The sequence below is a fragment of the Schistocerca cancellata genome, chromosome 2 (assembly GCF_023864275.1).
Source record: "Schistocerca cancellata isolate TAMUIC-IGC-003103 chromosome 2, iqSchCanc2.1, whole genome shotgun sequence".
Taxonomy (NCBI): Eukaryota; Metazoa; Arthropoda; class Insecta; order Orthoptera; family Acrididae; genus Schistocerca; species Schistocerca cancellata.
In genome coordinates this window covers 387,976,709-387,994,275 of record NC_064627.1, presented here as the reverse complement: position 1 = coordinate 387,994,275, position 17,567 = coordinate 387,976,709, and the positions used below count along the sequence as shown (strand labels likewise).

Below are 17,567 nucleotides of genomic sequence, written 5' to 3'. Positions count from 1 at the left end.
AGTTCCCATTCTATCCTCTCTTTCGTTCTTGCGCAGATTTTGTTTCAAATATAAGCTCCAGCTCACGAAGTATGCTCTTAAGGGAAGCCGGAGGAGGTCAGATCCAAAAAAATTACGATCTTTTTGCTATCAAGAATTAATTGGAACATTGATCTTTAATGCAAACTTTTAATTATTGTTCTACCCGCCATAGAAGTGGAGTTATTACCATTTTCTCCCACGTCTACAGAGGAAATGGGCGGGGCTACTGAAAGCATCTAACACCCTCTCGTTAATTCTTGGCAAACAACTTGGAACTTTCTCGTCCTGAAGTTGAATATTTCCTTATGTTACCCATGCAGCGAGTGTGCAAGGCTTGGCTACATTCTTTTCTGTGACAAATGAAGCGCTAAGAGCGCCGAACATCGTCTCTTTGTTATTGATTGTTTCGAATACTTCAGTGTTGCGCCTGTTGTTAGTAATATTATATTTCTTGTGAAAAGCGTCCTTCTGGTTACGATGCCACGTTTTAGTAATCGTGTATATAAGAAGAGGAAGAACGCAGGGAAAAGAAAATTAGCACTAATACCAAGTTGCGATACTGTAACTAAAGAAACAATGCGTTCTTCTGATAAGCAACATATGGCTGGCCATAGCTCTGAGACATCTTCTAGCAAGAAGTTGACTAGTGGAAGTGACAGATTTTGTGAATATGTGGGTGACAGTGATAATATTAACGAAGTACTGAATGAAACTTCCTGGCAGATTAAAACTGTGTGCCCGACCGAGACTCGAACTCGGGACCTTTGCCTTTCGCGGGCAAGCGCTCTACCAACTGAGCTACCGAAGCACGACTCACGCCCGGTACTCACAGCTTTACTTCTGCCAGTACCTCGTCTCCTACCTTCCAAACTTTACAGAAGCTCTCCTGCGAACCTTGCAGAACTAGCACTCCTGAAAGAAAGGATATTGCAGAGACATGGCTTAGCCACAGCCTGGGGGATGTTTCCAGAATGAGAACCGCGAAAGGCAAAGGTCCCGAGTTCGAGTCTCGGTCGGGCACACAGTTTTAATCTGCCAGGAAGTTTCATATCAGCGCACACTCCGCTGCAGAGTGAAAATCTCATTCTGGAAACATCCCCCAGGCTGTGGCTAAGCCATGTCTCCGCAATATCCTTTCTTTCAGGAGTGCTAGTTCTGCAAGGTTCGCAGGAGAGCTTCTGTAAAGTTTGGAAGGTAGGAGACGAGGTACTGGCAGAAGTAAAGCTGTGAGTACCGGGCGTGAGTCGTGCTTCGGTAGCTCAGTTGGTAGAGCGCTTGCCCGCGAAAGGCAAAGGTCCCGAGTTCGAGTCTCGGTCGGGCACACAGTTTTAATCTGCCAGGAAGTTTCATATCAGCGCACACTCCGCTGCAGAGTGAAAATCTCATTCTGGGAAGTACTGAATATTGGACTGTTATCTTCTGTGCTGAAAGGAAGTGTTCTGTGCAAAATTTGTTCAAATGTAGGAGTGGGACTAGAGATAACAAAGAACTTTGGCTTAGCTTGTAAGATGAAGATATTCTGTACTTGTTGCAAGAATGAAGTAACTTTCTACGGTTCATATGCCAGTCTCTTTGGTGAAAATTGGCGACCTAGAGAGTTTGTGTGAACATTCGACTTTTGGATGGTCTTCGATCCATTGGGAAAGGGTCTGCTGCTGATAAACTGTTGTGGTATTATGAACTTGCCATCGCCTCCAAACAAATTTGAGTGCTACGGTGAACTGGCAGGATCCTCTATTGAAGATGTGGCTTTGAAAACCATGAATTAAGCAGTGGAGGAATCTACAGAAATGAACGGTGGTGCTAGGGACTTGGTAGTGGCATTAGATGGTTCCTGGCAAAACAGGGCTCATAAATCCTTGAATGGGGTCGTAATTGCTACTTGTGGTGATAGTGCAAAAGTGATAGATGTTGCAATATTGTCAGAACATTGTAGGTGCAAAAATAAAATCAAAGGAGAGCACAGCAGTACCTGTGAGGCAAATTTTAAAGCATCAAGTGGAGCAATGGAAGTGGAAAGAGTGAAACAAATTTTTGAATGTTCAGTTCCCAGATACAATATTAGGTACAAATACTACCTTGGGCATGGTGACTTCAAAGATTTCAAGACTGTAGGGGGCTTGAAACCATATGGAAATGAATTTGTGGTTGAGAAGTTGGCATGCATTGGGCATGTGCAAAAGCGTATGGGTGCACGGCTTCGGAGGCTCACACAAACTTTGGGTTCAAGTAACCTCAGTGATGGAGAGTCAATAGGAGGGAGAGGCAGGCTTACTGATGAGGTGATTGAACGTCTACAGAAATATATGGGTATGCAATAAGGCAAAGTAGTAGTAATGCTAGTGACATGCGAAAAGCGCTGTGGGAATTGTTCCTTCATACTGCCTCTTCCAATGAATGTCCTCAACACAGCCTGTGCCCAAATATAATACAAATATGCAAATATAATACAAAAATGACTATGACCACAAGCATGGCTTGCAGCAACTGTGATAAACGCAATAAAACCAATTTTTCATGACTTAGCACAGCAAGAAGTGTTACACAAACGTCTGCAGGGAAAAACGCAGAATCCTAATGAGATCATTAACAATTTAATTTGGACAGTGATTCCTAAAAGGGTGTTTGTAAGCATAAAAACAATGCACTTTGCCATTTATGATGCAATAGCAACCTACAACCAAGGGAACAGTGTGAAGTATTGAAGGTATTAGGATTTCCAGCTGGGTTGAACACTGTACGAGCAGTAAGAAATATTGAGAGAGAGAGGATAAGAGGAGCAGAAAGTAGAGAAATGGATATGAAATATGGTGGATCAACATGTCAGAAAAGAAGACCAAAAAGGAAGCTTTTGGAGGATGAAGAAGAAGACCATAATAATCCATCCTACAGTGCAGGAATGTATTGAGAAACTTTGACAGCCATTTCCTGTAAATTAGAACTTCTGAATGTAAGGAACATTTTCTTAAAATCCACTCAAACTAGGGAGATGAAATTTTTATACAGCACTCCTAGTGGTAATGCAGCCTTGTGGCAAAATGTTCAGTAGTTTCATTTCAACTTGATTAAATAAAACATTTTTTTGTAAAAAAGTTTGCTCATTAATAAAAAAAATTATTGAAAGGAAACTAGAAAAGATGCTCCGATATCCCTCCATCATAACTGTAATATTAAACCACTTTATACGCTGAAAAAATTTCGAATTTTTCTATTTGGTAGATTATTCATAAGTGTCCCTCAAACTTAGTGATTATAACATGGGCAGCATAGGCACCTCCAGCTCCCCTTAAACGACTCGATGTTCAAAAATGGCTCTAAGCACTATGGGACTTAACATCTGAGGTCGTAAGTCCCCTAGACTCAGAATTACTTAAACCGAACCAAACAAAGGACATCACACACATCCATGCCCGAGGCAGGATTCGAACCTGCGACCGTAGCAGTAGCGCGGTTCCAGACTGATGCGCCTAGAACCGGTCGGTCACACGGGCCGGCACTCGATGTTCGTCCGACATTTGTCCACCAGTGATTGCTGGTAATTATTGGCAATTTCCAAAGGCAAAATCTAATTATCTCACTGTCAATAAATGAAGCGTCTATGAACTGGTCCATTTTAATGGGTCCTTCGAATAACTTGGTATGGCTCTTATATCCCAATGACTCAATATCCGGACACAGTGTAATTTCTTGTTTTCTCTCCTGCATTTCCCGCGACGAGTCAGTCCCGTCTTGGTGCCTGCCGCTTCTGCTGTTGCTACCGCCTGTGTCTTTTTCGCAACTAAAGCCTCGCTTCGGTGCTAATCTTTCCCGCTTACGTAATGTGCTCATCGATTTTACTCAGTAGATTATTCATCTCCTGTACGTGTTCCTTTGCGTCTCCTTCTCTCTTCCATTGCGCCTATTCACGTTTCCTTTCTAGCTCTTGCATTTCCTGCTCACATTTGCTTCCTGCTAGCTTCATTGCTTTCAGAATTTGGAAGAATAAATTCGGCCCCTGCTCGTGCTGTGTCCCTCCTACTAGTGCACCGACGTGGCAGGATTGTCCTATGTTCTCTTCCGTCTTTGTCTTCACAGATGTGCACTCTGCCTTGATCATGTCTTTTTTGTTTGACTATTCCTTCTTCCTCAATCATATTGTGATTCTTCTTTCTTTATCTGCTGGAAAAATATACCATCTCATCCCCCCACCCGTTTCTATCCTTATCCTGTGGAAAGTCCATCGCGCTTGGCCTCTCTATTTGAGTTTCGCTCAGTGACACTCTTGTTTTGCTCCGTGTTATCTTTCACGAAAGCAAAGAAACGAACTGCTCTGTATGACACCTAACTCTTGATTAAAAAAAAAAAAGTTTTTCATAACCTACTAAAATTAATCCACAACATAGATTGCATATTCATGTCCCCTCCAAACTGGTGAAGATGCCGTGGCAAAACCGATAATCTTCACAAGAAAATATAATGCGGTGTAAAAACCATATACATGAACCAAAAAAATTTGAAGTAGCTAAATAAGTTGGAATGAAAACACAATAGTTAGTACATTCACTCAGCTGTTTAAAACTATCACGAAGTTTCCAGAATGAGATTTTCACCCTGCAGCGGAGTGTGCGCTGATATCATGAAGTTTAATTAAAAAACTATAAATGATAAAATATGAGTATTTAATCCAATAAAAAATTTTAAACCTCTCAGCTTTCACAGGAAAGATCCAACTGAGGGTCGCCATATTATGTGAGATGCTGGGGTGGCAACGTGTGTGTAACACTTGGATTCAACTGATTTTGCGTGAGAGCTGTTCATACGCACAGCCCTTCCCTCCCCCCTTTAACTACTATCTTAACTTATGCACAATGCACAAACGAACTCTAAGAGAATAAATAAAAAATGACACTGTAGATGAGGCAGTGAAAAGGGTTCACACACACACACACACACACACACACACACACACACACACACACATACATGCACGCACGCACTCACACTATAGCTTAAAAAAGTTACTAATCAATCTCTATGCTGAAAAGTAACAAAAAATGGGCAGAAAATGAAATTTATCATATCACTACTAAATGATAAACGAATTAAGAATCCCAAAGAGATTTATTTTATCTAATAAACATGTAAATATGCTATTCACTGAACAATGCTTTAATAGAACAAGAGCACAAAATAATAGTGATGAGAATAAGTAGTCGGTAGGTTTTTTTAAAGGTGCACCTACTCTGAAATATTGAATATGGTAATCTATTATGAGTAACTCAGTCAACAGAGATAATGATAAATCCCGACTGTGCAATAGAATTCTGATCGGAAATGTGAGCTCTGCGGAAAATTCATAGGTAAAATCGTGGGCACTGCGTCGCCAAAGCGAGAATATACGCTGCTGAGACCCTCAGAGAAGAATTACACGTCCCTATGACGCCAGTGCTGCAAATACTTTATAAACAAGATCTCAGACAATGCGTAGACAGCAAACAGCAGTCAGAGAGTGCAGCCGCAGATCTCTGAAATCTCTGAACTGCTGGTATCTCTGACGATCGACGAATGTGGAAAAACCATATGAGATAAATTCCGGAAAGACTCTAAACTTATGTCCGGATCTGCCCTTAAGTCTGCGCAAGAGTACCTGCAGGAGCAGACAAAGTCATTACACCCCTTCTCCCTGGCCGTCTAGAGGAGACTCACCTCACTCTTGCGCAGCACCCAACACCGAAAACTAGTGCTTCGATATCTCACCACGCTCGCATGGTTCCAGTAGTAGGAGGCTGTGGGAAAACGCGCCAGTCATCTGTGTTCAATGCACACTGCAAATCCAGCCTAACTACACAGCAACATGTTTTGTACCCATCGTAGCCGTTGCCACCAATTTTCAGTAGAGCTCTCTGACGTGAAATCGCATCCTCTTGAGTTGCCGAATCAACTCCCTGTATTTCGTGGGATGGGCAGAAGCAGCCGTGAAAAGCGGCACCAAAAACGAACAAAATATCTCCTGGACGCCAGGCGCTGGTGCGACAGGTGTCCCGTGGCTTCATGACCTCATATTCCGAAGACCATTGAAAACAGTACTAACACTTGGCGTTGGCCAAGCAAAGCCTAGACGGCAAACAGAAATGAAACGTTTAACACTGGCCGCAGAAAGTCGCGCTCGCCGTCACTTCATGCTGAATACAATGGCCAAGAGCCATAGCAGGTCGGTCGCCCTGAGAAGACGCTGCACGCTATTGTCCACTCCCTCTCGTTTTCACAGAAAACCCGACCTTACATTTTCCTGCCACAGCCAACGGAGGTGGCCCTCGCCCGGTCCCAACTCATCCACACAAGAAGGACAGAAGAGCAAGCAATGTCCCAACGCCAATAGAAATATTATTAATAAAAACGGGAGTCCTCATTACCGGTTTCATTTACAGCAATGACGTTTCTCGTCCCACGCCCACTTAGACACATTAATAAAATATTAGATAAAAAAATTGCGAAAAATGAGAGAGGACATGCCACGAGAGCTTTGTAACCTCTCTGGCAGTTCACCAGGTGTGAGCGATACATGTGTATGTCCATAACTTACATATCGACTGAACCTACTCTCATCACTGATGCATTGCGCCCAGTTTGAGCAACAGTCCGTCGATATGTCCTTCCAGCTTCCTTCAGGCTCTCAATGATGATGATGATGATGATAATGATGTTTGGTTTGTAGCGCGCTCACCTGCACGGTCATCAGCGCTCGTACAAAGTCCTAATTTTTACACAGTCAAATTTATTTAAGCAATCCAATGTAGCCACTGTCACGGATGATGATGATCACGATGAAATGATGTCAACCCGGCTGGGAATCGAACCCGGGACCTCGTGATCCAGAGGCAGCAGCCCTCAATGGAACCACGCTGAAATGACTGAAGGTGTTTATGAAGATTACATGCTCTTCGGTGGGGCATAGTTGTACCCTAGAATGAATGTTGGACACACAGTTCACTTTTGGACTCAGCACAATTACTGCCAGCAAAGTCAAAACTGGGGGTGCACTGACAGGCCTCCTGAGCGATATTTGATCGCCAGTGACCGTGACAAATGAATCGCTAGCACTGAAACTCCTTAGTAGGCACATATTATACCCTGGTGCCAGTGAACATAGTCCTTGAGGGTGTTTCATTTTTTCCTTCAGTGTATATTCTTCTTCTAAATTACTAGAAACACATAGAAAATAACTTCAATTCCTGAAGCCATGCTAACATTGTGCTACAAAGCTTAGTTAAAGCTGATGATGCCACTTCAGCAAGAGACAGAAATGAAACCAAGTGAAGTGCAGAAAGCACGGGGTGTAGTGCATGTGCTGCAACCGAACACACACTTTGTGTGTTAATACTAACAACTGTTGCTGCAAATGCTGCAGTTTAAATATGGACACCCTCAGATAGTTCAGGTGATTTCGATCTGAGATATTTTGTGAGATGCCTTGCCCCTAGCGCACCATTACGAAACTCTAATTACCCTAATCGATTATTGGATAGTTGAAGTCTCCAATAACGGCAGTATGATAGAGGAAAATATATATTAGCGAGTTGAAGGTTTTTCTTGAGGTTCCGGTCACACTGGGGACGTGGAGAGGGGGTCTAGTGGTCGTAGAAGACCCCAATTATAAATTTATTTCCACCACTTCCTCAAACAGCCTCGCATGCAGCTTCAGTTTCTATTCTAGTTGATTTGAGATTCCTCTCCACTGCGATAAATACATCAGCTCCATTTCTCATTAGTCTTTCCTTTCGACATACACTTACAGTTAGATTTAAGCGAATGACCCAAGTCCAGGAAGTCACAGCCTATCTTGCCACAGAATCTCCGGAGCCTCTACTCGGCTGAGAACCAGGGAGCCCCTATTGCGGAAAGTGCTGCATATTTTGAGCTCCGTTGAAACTCCTTCAGGAAGTATGGTCTTCTCAGTCTTCTCCGTCAGTCGCTGGAAAGAACCAAGTATGAACTTAGAGCCTAGACGACATGCATCGTTCCTTCCAATGTGCGCCACTGTCTACAGTTGACTGAAGATTGTCCTTCCCAAAAAAGAAAAAAGAAGAAAAGGAGAAGAGGATTCACGCTAAGATCTCTTGGGAGAGCAGCCACCATGTCTATCCACCTGAGCACAAGCTTGCCGAAATCTAGTCTCGAGACTATTGCGAGAGCTGGTTCTAGAAGTTTTCAAATCGTTTTCTTCATGCGCTGAATCACAAACATGATGTTGTTAAACCGTAAAGTCGTCTTTTCCATTTCGGAAGCTTATAATCTCATCTGGAGATTTTTCCAGTGCAAATGCACAGATGGTCGGCTCGGGAGCCTGTATCTACATCTACATACGAGCTGTGGGTGTAAAATAACGGGACTATTGATGTAAAACATTTTACTCCAAAAACATATATATTTAAATATGGTCACCCTCAATAAACTCTCCTCCTCTATCCCTACAACGATACATGTGAATTTTCCATACTTGGAAACAGTGCTTGACGTCTTCCTCTGTGAGCTCCTTGCTGACGCATGCCGCTTTTCCTTTCACTGCTTCAGCGGACTAAAATTTTGACCTTGGAGAACACATAAACGTCACTTGTTGCTAGGTCAGGTGAATAAGGTGGGTGGTCTAACAATGGTATCCTGGACTTCACTAGGTGCTCTTAATAGACAATGTGGTATGCATCGGTCCGTTGTCTTGACGCCGAACCCATGACTTGTTCTTTCACAATTCAGGTCTTTTTTCTTATTTTCTCACGGAGTTAAGCAAGACCCTCAAGATAATAGTGTTGACTAATAGTCTGACCTTCCGTAACCCAGTGAAGAAACACAGTTCCATGAATATAAAAAAAAACAATCATCATCGTTCTGCATATTGATTTGCTCATTCAGGCTTTTTTCGCTCTTGGTGAGTTTGCGCCTTTCCAATGCATGGTTCAAATGGCTCTGAGCACTATGAGACTTAAATTCTGAGGTCATCAGTCCCCTAGAACTTAGAACTACTTAAACCTAACTAACCTAAGGACATCACACACATCCATGCCCGAGGCAGGATTCGAACCTACGACCGTAGCATTCGCGTGGTTCCAGACTGTAGCGCCTAGAACCGATCAGCCACTCCGGCCGGCTCCAATGCATGGAGTGGTGCTTAGTTTTCTGATCGTAAGTGAAAAACTAAGAGTCATATGTCATCACGCTTTCCAAGAAATTAGGATAATTTTCGATGGTATTCAAAGTGTCAGTACCAGCATTTTCACGAACTCCTTTTTTTTCGATCGTGAGAATTTTCGGCACCATTTTCGCACGCAATTTTCTTATATTAACGTGGTTATGTAAACTTTGCCTTACGCATTCTTTATTAATGCCTACAGTTTCAGCAATAGGTCGAATAGTCAACCGACGGTCAGATCGAATCAGATTACCTACTTTTTTCGATATTTTGATGCGTTTTTGATGTCGAAGGGCGTCCCGGGTGTGAGTCATCTCCAACGTCTTCTCAGCCATCTTGGAAACGCTTGAACCACTCAAAAATTCGTGTAAATGGTAAAGAGTCTTCGCCATGCACTTTTTTTAGTAAAACAGAGATTTCAGTAGCAGTTTTTCACAGTTTCGTTTGAACCGTCACGACAATTCGTTGCTCTGTTATTACGCTTTTCATTTTTCCGTCAGAACAAATTAAGGAGTCTTACACAAATGAAGCACACTGATATGTCTACAGACAGCAGGGATGCCGTATTGGACTAAGAAGGCTTCACGCTTCACAGCTATTGGACATTCATCATTGGTGCATGTGTACTTACCCTGTGTCAGCATCAGTCCCGTTATTTTATAGCCACGCCTCTTATATTATCCGCTAGACAGTGCACAGTGCAGGTTCCATCATATCAGTATTATCAATTTTCTTCCCTGTTCCATTCATGTAATGAGCGAGAGGAAAAAGTGACATTCTATATGTCTCTGTAAACATCCAAATCTTTCTTACTTTATTATACTGATCCTTAAGTGAGATGGACAATGGTGGCAACCTAATGGTCGCCCAGGCTTCATTGAATACAGGTTCTCTAAATTTCCCCCAAAGGGTTTCTCGAGAACTATGTTGTTCTTTTTACAAAGATTCCAATTTAAGCTTCACGAGCATTTCTGCTTACATCCACCTGTTTGGAACCCAGCAGCGTGTCTCTGAATCTGTTCGATGCCCCTCGGCATGCCTACTTGATAGTGACTCCAGTCACGGGAACAATACCTATTCTGCAAATAGTCGTACTAGCGTCTTGTATGTGACTGCCTTTGCAGATGCATTACATTTTTTCCAGGAACCTTCCAGCATATAAGTCTTCCATTCATCTACCCTAGCACTGCTTTTCATACTTATTCGATGTGACGTGCTAGAGAACTTTACCACCTCAAAAGGCATCTGGATCCCGCAATCTGGCGTGGTTTCGAATGTCCATCACAGCCTCATCACTCTCGATGAGTGAAGCTGTGCCCAGGCGCGACCCCAGAAATCTGCATGCCACTATTGATGGTTGCCAAAATAGCGTGCAGGTGGAAGACCCAGCAGCAACACGACAACCTGTGTGGCGGTCCCAGCATACAACCGCCAAGGCAGTACTTGTACTGCCCCGGTAGTGGCGACACAGCCTCCCAACGCCCACGTTGAACAACTTGCAGATGGCCATATCGGTTCACCATATGGGGAATTCCGTGCGGCCCCAGTCCTCAGTCAGTTACTGTTGTGACTGGCAGGAGTTCAGCTAACAAATATCAAGTCCCCTCCACTGCTGGGCGGCCGTGGGTTTGCAGCAGTGGACTCGACGTGGTGGCAGCTTGTACACACTTGTTGAATTCACCAGAGCAACCTGCAGCTTAATAGAGCTGGTCTTCCGTCGGTATCTGTAATGCAGATGGAATGGCTTAACTCTGAGAATGAGCTTGAGGAGGTCAGAGGTTTTATAGCAGGCGATGACGTGCTGCCTCCCAGACTGATGACCAAACATGCTCTAGTTTCCTGAGTCTGTCAGCGCTCTCGGCTGCTGTAGTGTTTAACTTGAGGGGTTCAGAGCGTTAATTTATGCGAAGTTTGCATTTTTAAAGGCTTTCTTATGACATCTGTAAGTGAAGTTACTAAAGTTAGCCTCGTTACGGTAGAGCGTTCTGTTTGTCCTCTGCACTGCTGTTAAGAGTGCTGAATCTGTTGTTCTTGGCTCCCCTCTCGCATTATCCGATGAAACCAACACCCAGTTTGTTTGTACTTCGGGCTCCGGTGTTGACATTCAGTTACGACACCGTTGCGTAGCCAGCAGACGAGTCCCACTTTCTGACGTCGCGGCCGGCCTGTAACAAAATTTTATTCCTGCACGTATTTATTATTCTGCTGTGCGACAGTATCTCCGTCCATCGATTTCCAAATGTCCACGTTTCACTTCCATATAATACTTGTAGTGTGGCATCTACATGAGGTCCACACTTCATTCTGCCTCATCCCGCCTTAGTAAGTATCGAGTATTAATGGTACTCATGATCGTGGCAGGGTAAGCTATGTGTAATCCTTCTGTTATTAAATAAAGCGGTTCTAGGCGCTTCAGTCTGGAACCGCGCGACCGCTACGGTCGCAGGTTCAAATCCTGCTTAGGGCATGGATGTGTGTGATGTCCTTAGGTTAGTTAGGTTTAATTAGTTCTAAGTTCTAGGGGACTGATGACCTCAGATGTTAAGTCCCATAGTGCACAGAGCCATTTGAACAATTAAATAAAGTAAACGAATCTCCGCAACTCTATTAGTTCTGGCGCAACACTTCAGGTCCACAATAAACCAAAAGAGTCCTTGTGGTCACAATGGTGACAACACGTTTTGAATATACGCTCCTGATGTATCCAATCCACGACAACTTGTGTTACATAGGTTCTACGGTACAGAGGGCAAGGAATGGAAGTACTCTTTGGTTTATTGTGTACCTGAAGATAGTGTAAGTATTACGCCGAAATCAGTCGTTTGAAATAAATTTATTTGATGATACTGCTATGGTGGTTAGTTTTCTTTATTTATATCATCAGCCGCAGACCCACATTCTGTTATTGGTGACAAAATAATCCCGACAGATTAAGCTATGTGTTGTATGTATTAAACATGGGGACGCGACTGATTATATACATGTATTACTATATTCTGAATTGAGAGGAGTGAAACTGACCCGATATTCAAATATAAATACAACGGCAAGTGCTGGCATACGAAAACACCTAAGCCATACTGCTGGCGAATGACATACGAAGAACTATTGACCCAACAATCAAGTGAAGAGCTGTTTTCAGTTCATATCCGTTCTACGTTAAATTTCAGATCCTAGCCAATGGAACAGAGAGAAAGTGGCTTTCTGTCAACCCCTCATAACGAGACTGTGTGGAAATTTTCCACAAACGATTACTGGAGAGAGACAAAGACAAGGAGGAAGAGAGAGAGTGCACGCTTGCACACCCATTCCCCTGGCGCCAACGTGTTGCCGAATTTCGATCCTTTTAGAGAATTTATTTGTGTCGGAAACACAAAGAGTGCTTCTATTTCCATTATCAGAGATGTCCGAGCGTCTACCAAGAAGACACATTTGTTTATCCCCACCTCTCCTAGCGCTGCCTGATCGGCCTGTCCAAAAGGACCCATTATGAGACAAGCAAAAAGTGTGTACCTAACTCGAATCTCGCTGTTGCCGTACAAATCGGCGCTTGCAAGATGGCTCTAATGTCGCCTCACACCACACGAGGAACACGTAACTATCTTCTTTCACCAGGGGGCTATCCAACGGGGCGTGGGCTACCGTCGGAGCGGCATTCCCGCCTATACAGAGTTCCCTTCCGAAGGATTCTCCATAGCTGTGGCCTAACGCACGGCTGAAGCCGAAAGTCAACTTTAAGTTCAAATTCACTCTCTTGCATCGAGTAGTAAAAACTGTTCATACTTTGCCTTGACAATGAAATCCATGTACATTAAAATCAGAGGATTTTGACAGGGGAAATTTCATACATTGATATTCTGTAATTGCTCTTGGTAATAATCATTATCCTACCCATTACCTTCCTGTTAGAGGGGGCGAACATTAAAGACACAGCAAAGGTAAAGGTTCCTCTCGATGTAACAGCTTATCTGGTAATTAGCAGGACACTCCAATATTTTGGTTGTATGTGATTTATTTTATGAGCTAATGTGAGCTCGAATTATGCACCAGGGCAGGGTGAATGCGCAAAAGCATTGACAGTCAACACGGCTGTCTTTACGCAGGTTATCGCCGGAATGGGAGTAGCTGTCCGTCGGGAAGCTTCCAGACGCGTTGGCGGAGTAATACGGCCGTGGGTTATTTAGATTAAGATACATATTTCATGCAGGGCATCCCCTTCCCTGCAGAATGGGATCATCCGTTTTACCTGGACAGGGGTGAGAAGCAAAATAATGCATCGTTTTTTTTACATCTGATAAGGAAGAGAAGGACGTGAGGCAAGGTGCATGAATTAAATTTATTCAGGTACGTACGTACTTATACAAAGATCTAGTCAAAATGGCAGTTACTTTTCACTGAGTCGAGGCGTCTTCTAACATTCGGAGAGAATGTGTTATAACCGGCCAGGCGACGAAAGCCTGTATGAGCGCTCGATAAAAACAAAGAGGTAGCTGAGATGGCTATTGTGAATCTACCGACTGCAAGAGCTACAGAGAAGCTACCAGACTCTTCTGCACTCCATCACGATGTAATACGCTTAGGGAAGCTTCAACGTCGGCAAACCATCTCAGCAGCAGCTGTAACGCCACAGCTTGGTGTTTTAGACATGCTGATGCAGCTTCGCAGCTTGCTTCACGTCTCACGTGAGTTTCTGACGTACTAGCATTTCGTGTTTGCGTCTTTCTGACAGTAGTATGGTAAAGTGCCCTTGCCTAATTCCAGGTAGATGAATATCTCCTTTACTTGGTGCAGCACTCCCTAACTCGCTCCGACAACCAGTAGCGGAGGTCAATTTGATATGCCGTTGTGAGTTTGGTGCCGGTGCTGTTAACGTTTCGTTCTCCTCACTGTTTTTGCATTATGATCAAAACAAACATTTGGAAAACTTCCAAACTATTTCAAATGAGACAGTGCCTTAAAGCATGCCCTTTCTTATGTAATTAATGAATGTGTCGCTCACCGCTCGCTTAAGGGTTAGGTTGTGCCTAAATAGAAGTAAGGGTGGTCCCTAATAGCGCGTAGTAATAAGTTTCGCTACTTCGCGCACCCGAAATTTGGTGTCACTTCGTACAATCGGATGATATGAATTTCATTGCAGATACCACCTTGAGACAAAGACGTTGGGCCATTGATGGGTTGCGCATACGGCATACTGCACTGCCGCGGCAATACAAGTGGCTGCAAATGGTTTCAAAAATGTGATGTCTATCCTTCTGACCTGCTTTTTTCATCTATTAACTTTCTTTCCCAGAAATCTGTAGCATATGCTGAGAAGACCTCAGAAGCTACATCAAGAGCGCTGTAGTCTGCAGTTAGTGGAACGGAAGAAACAGCGGTTTCTGATTTAGAAATCAGCTCACCTCCTCAGATTCCACCACTACCCCAACACCAAGAGCAGTTAAAGCAGCAGTGTTGACGTCATCTCCTTTTAAAGAGGCTTTGGAGATGGTTAAAGGAAACGAGAGAGCAAGTACCAAGATTACAGGAATGACACTACCTTAAATAAAATCAACTTCAACAGCTTCATGTGTTGCATCTGATAGACCTTCAACAACGGGGGCTACCAAAAAGAAAGGTCTTCGTAAGAAGGAACCCGAGAGTCACGAAGCAGCAGAATCATGGTGAGAAAGACTTCGATTCAAGGGTTAATGAAACTACGTCGAAAGGGTAATTACACTACTGGCCATTAAAATTGCTACACCACGAAGATGACGTGCTACAGACGCGAAATTTAACCGACAGGAAGAAGATGCTGTGATATGCAAATGATTAGCTTTTCAGAGCATTCACACAAGGTTGGCGCCGGTGGCGACACCTACAACGTGCTGACATGAGGAAAGTTTCCAACCGATTTCTCAAAAATGGTTCAAATGGCTCTGAGCACTACGGGACTTAACATCTATGGCCATCAGTCCCCTAGAACTTAGAACTAATTAAACCTAACTAACCTAAGGACAGCACACAACACCCAGCCATGACGAGGCAGAGAAAATCCCTGACCCCGCCGGGAATCGAACCCGGGAACCCAGGCGTGGGAAGCAAGAACGCTACCGCACGACCACGAGATGCGGGCCTGATTTCTCATACACAAACAACAGTTGACCGGCGTTGCCTGGTGAAACGTTGTTGTGATGCCTCGTGTAAGTAGGAGAAATGCGTACCATCACGTTTCCGACTTTGATAAAGGTCGGATTGTAGCCTATCGCGTTTGCGGCTTATCGTATCGCGACATTGCTGCTCGTGTTGGTCGAGATCTAATGACTGTTAGCAGAATATGGAATCGGTGGGCTCAGGAGGATAATACGGAACGCCGTGCTGTATCCCAACGGCCTCGTATCACTAGCAGTCGAGATGACAGGCATCTTATCCGCTTGGCTGTAACGGATCATGCAGCCACGTCTCGATCCCTGAGTCAACAGATGGGGACGCTTACAAGACAATAACCATCTGCACGAACAGTTCGACGACGTTTGCAGCAGCATGGACTATCAGCTCGGAGACCATGGCTGCGATTACCCTTGACGCTGCATCACAGACAGGAGCGCCTGCGATGGTGTACTCAGTGACGAACCTGGGTACACGAATGGCAACGAATGAATCCGGGTTCTGTTTATAGCATCATGATGGTCGCATCCGTGTTTGGCGACATCGCGGTGAACGCACATTGGAAGCGTGTATTCGTCATCGCCATACTGGCGTATCACCCGGCGTGATGGTATGGGGTGTCATTGGTTACACGTCTCGGTCACCTCTTGTTCGCATTGACGGCACTTTGAACAGTGGACGTTACATTTCAGATGTGTTACGACCCGTGGCTCTGACCTTCATTCGATCCCAGCGAAACCCTACATTTCAGCAGGGTAATGCATGACCGCATGTTGCAGGTCCTGTATGGGCCTTTCTGGATACAGAAAATGTTCGACTGCTGCCCTGGCCAGCACATTCTCCAGATCTCTCACCAATTGAAAACATCTGGTCAATGGTGTCCGAGCAACTGGCTCGTCACAATGCGTCAGTCACTACTCTTGATGAACTGTGGTATCGTGTTGAAGCTACATGGGCAACTGTACCTGTACACGCCATCCAAGCTCTGTTTGACTCAATGCCCACGCGTATCAAGGCCATTATTACGGCCAAAGGTGGTTGTTCTTGGTAATGATTTCTCATGATCTATGCACCCAAATTGCGTGAAAATGTAATCACATGTAAGTTCTAGTATAATATATTTGTCCAATGAATACCCGTTTATCATCTGCTTTTCTTCTTGGTATAGCAATTTTAATGGTCAGTAGTGTAGCTGAATATGAAAGGAACAAGGATTGCATTTACTGCGATCAACAGCGGTCAACTGGTACTTCTAAAGAGACCAGGATTAAGAGGTTCAGTTGCTTTCGCTTTTGTTATGAACTTTCTGCAGATGCCGACGATGAAACATGGAAAGATTTTAAATTACCAGTGTGACTTACGTGTTCCACAATAAATTTATTTCCCTGAGTTCACAGGGGCATCAAATTCCCATATATGTGTGGTCCTGCGTTCTAGCATTGAATGTATCAATAATTTGGAGCCAACAGACCCGTTGTTTGGCACTTAATGCGCTATGTGTCGCTTAATTCTTTCAGCCGTGCACTGTGCGCCCTGTTTTTTACCGGTTTTATGTAATTATTTTTCCTGTCTGCAATGGATAAGCTCAGTAAAAGTATTTTTTGACTTTTTACATTATTTTCTGCAAATACACAAACTTGTGCACTTACTTATTGATAAAACACTTTTAAATTTGTTTAGTGGTTTTCCTTATGGTCAGTGTGCGAACAGAATTTCTATTTGTACTTATGTTCATATTTGTGTGTAAATTTTTACGTTTATGTGCTTTATTCGGTGCAGTAGTCATATTTCATTTCCCTTTATTTGATATGAAATGGAAAACTCTAGAAACTCCTTTATTTACTATTGCAACATCCTATAGAAAGTAAGAAAAACCAGTCACCGTTTGAATAACCTACTGCCAATAACAAGTATTTCCCTCCGCTGGTCGAACCGTTCTACATCTCATTACAGATGTGTACTTTGCTATGGATGGAGGACAGGATATAGCTGAGGTGGTACCATTTTTCTTTTCTTGTGACAAATCTTATAATTTCGCGTGGTGAGCAGTTCACAGAATTGGCTCATTATCTTACCACTTTACTGCAGATACTCATCCTTTTGTACGTATGATGATGTGAGGGTACATGCGGTCGAAAACATCTTCCAACATATGGACGCCAAGGAGGTGACGCAGATCATGCAGCACACAGAAGCAAGAGATAAGGACTATTGTAATGTGTAGCTGCTGCAAAGTACC

At 43.7% G+C, this 17,567-nt stretch overlaps 2 non-coding genes across 2 annotated transcripts; one reads left to right on the top strand and one right to left on the bottom strand.

The window, feature by feature from the left end:
* Positions 1–755: 755 nt before the first annotated feature.
* On the bottom strand, positions 756–830 carry Trnas-cga (transfer RNA serine (anticodon CGA)). The gene has a single exon. It is a non-coding gene; the product is annotated as a tRNA-Ser (tRNA).
* Positions 831–1,268: 438 nt separating this feature from the next.
* Trnas-cga (transfer RNA serine (anticodon CGA)) lies at positions 1,269–1,343 on the top strand. Its single transcript has one exon. It is a non-coding gene; the product is annotated as a tRNA-Ser (tRNA).
* Positions 1,344–17,567: the final 16,224 nt, after the last annotated feature.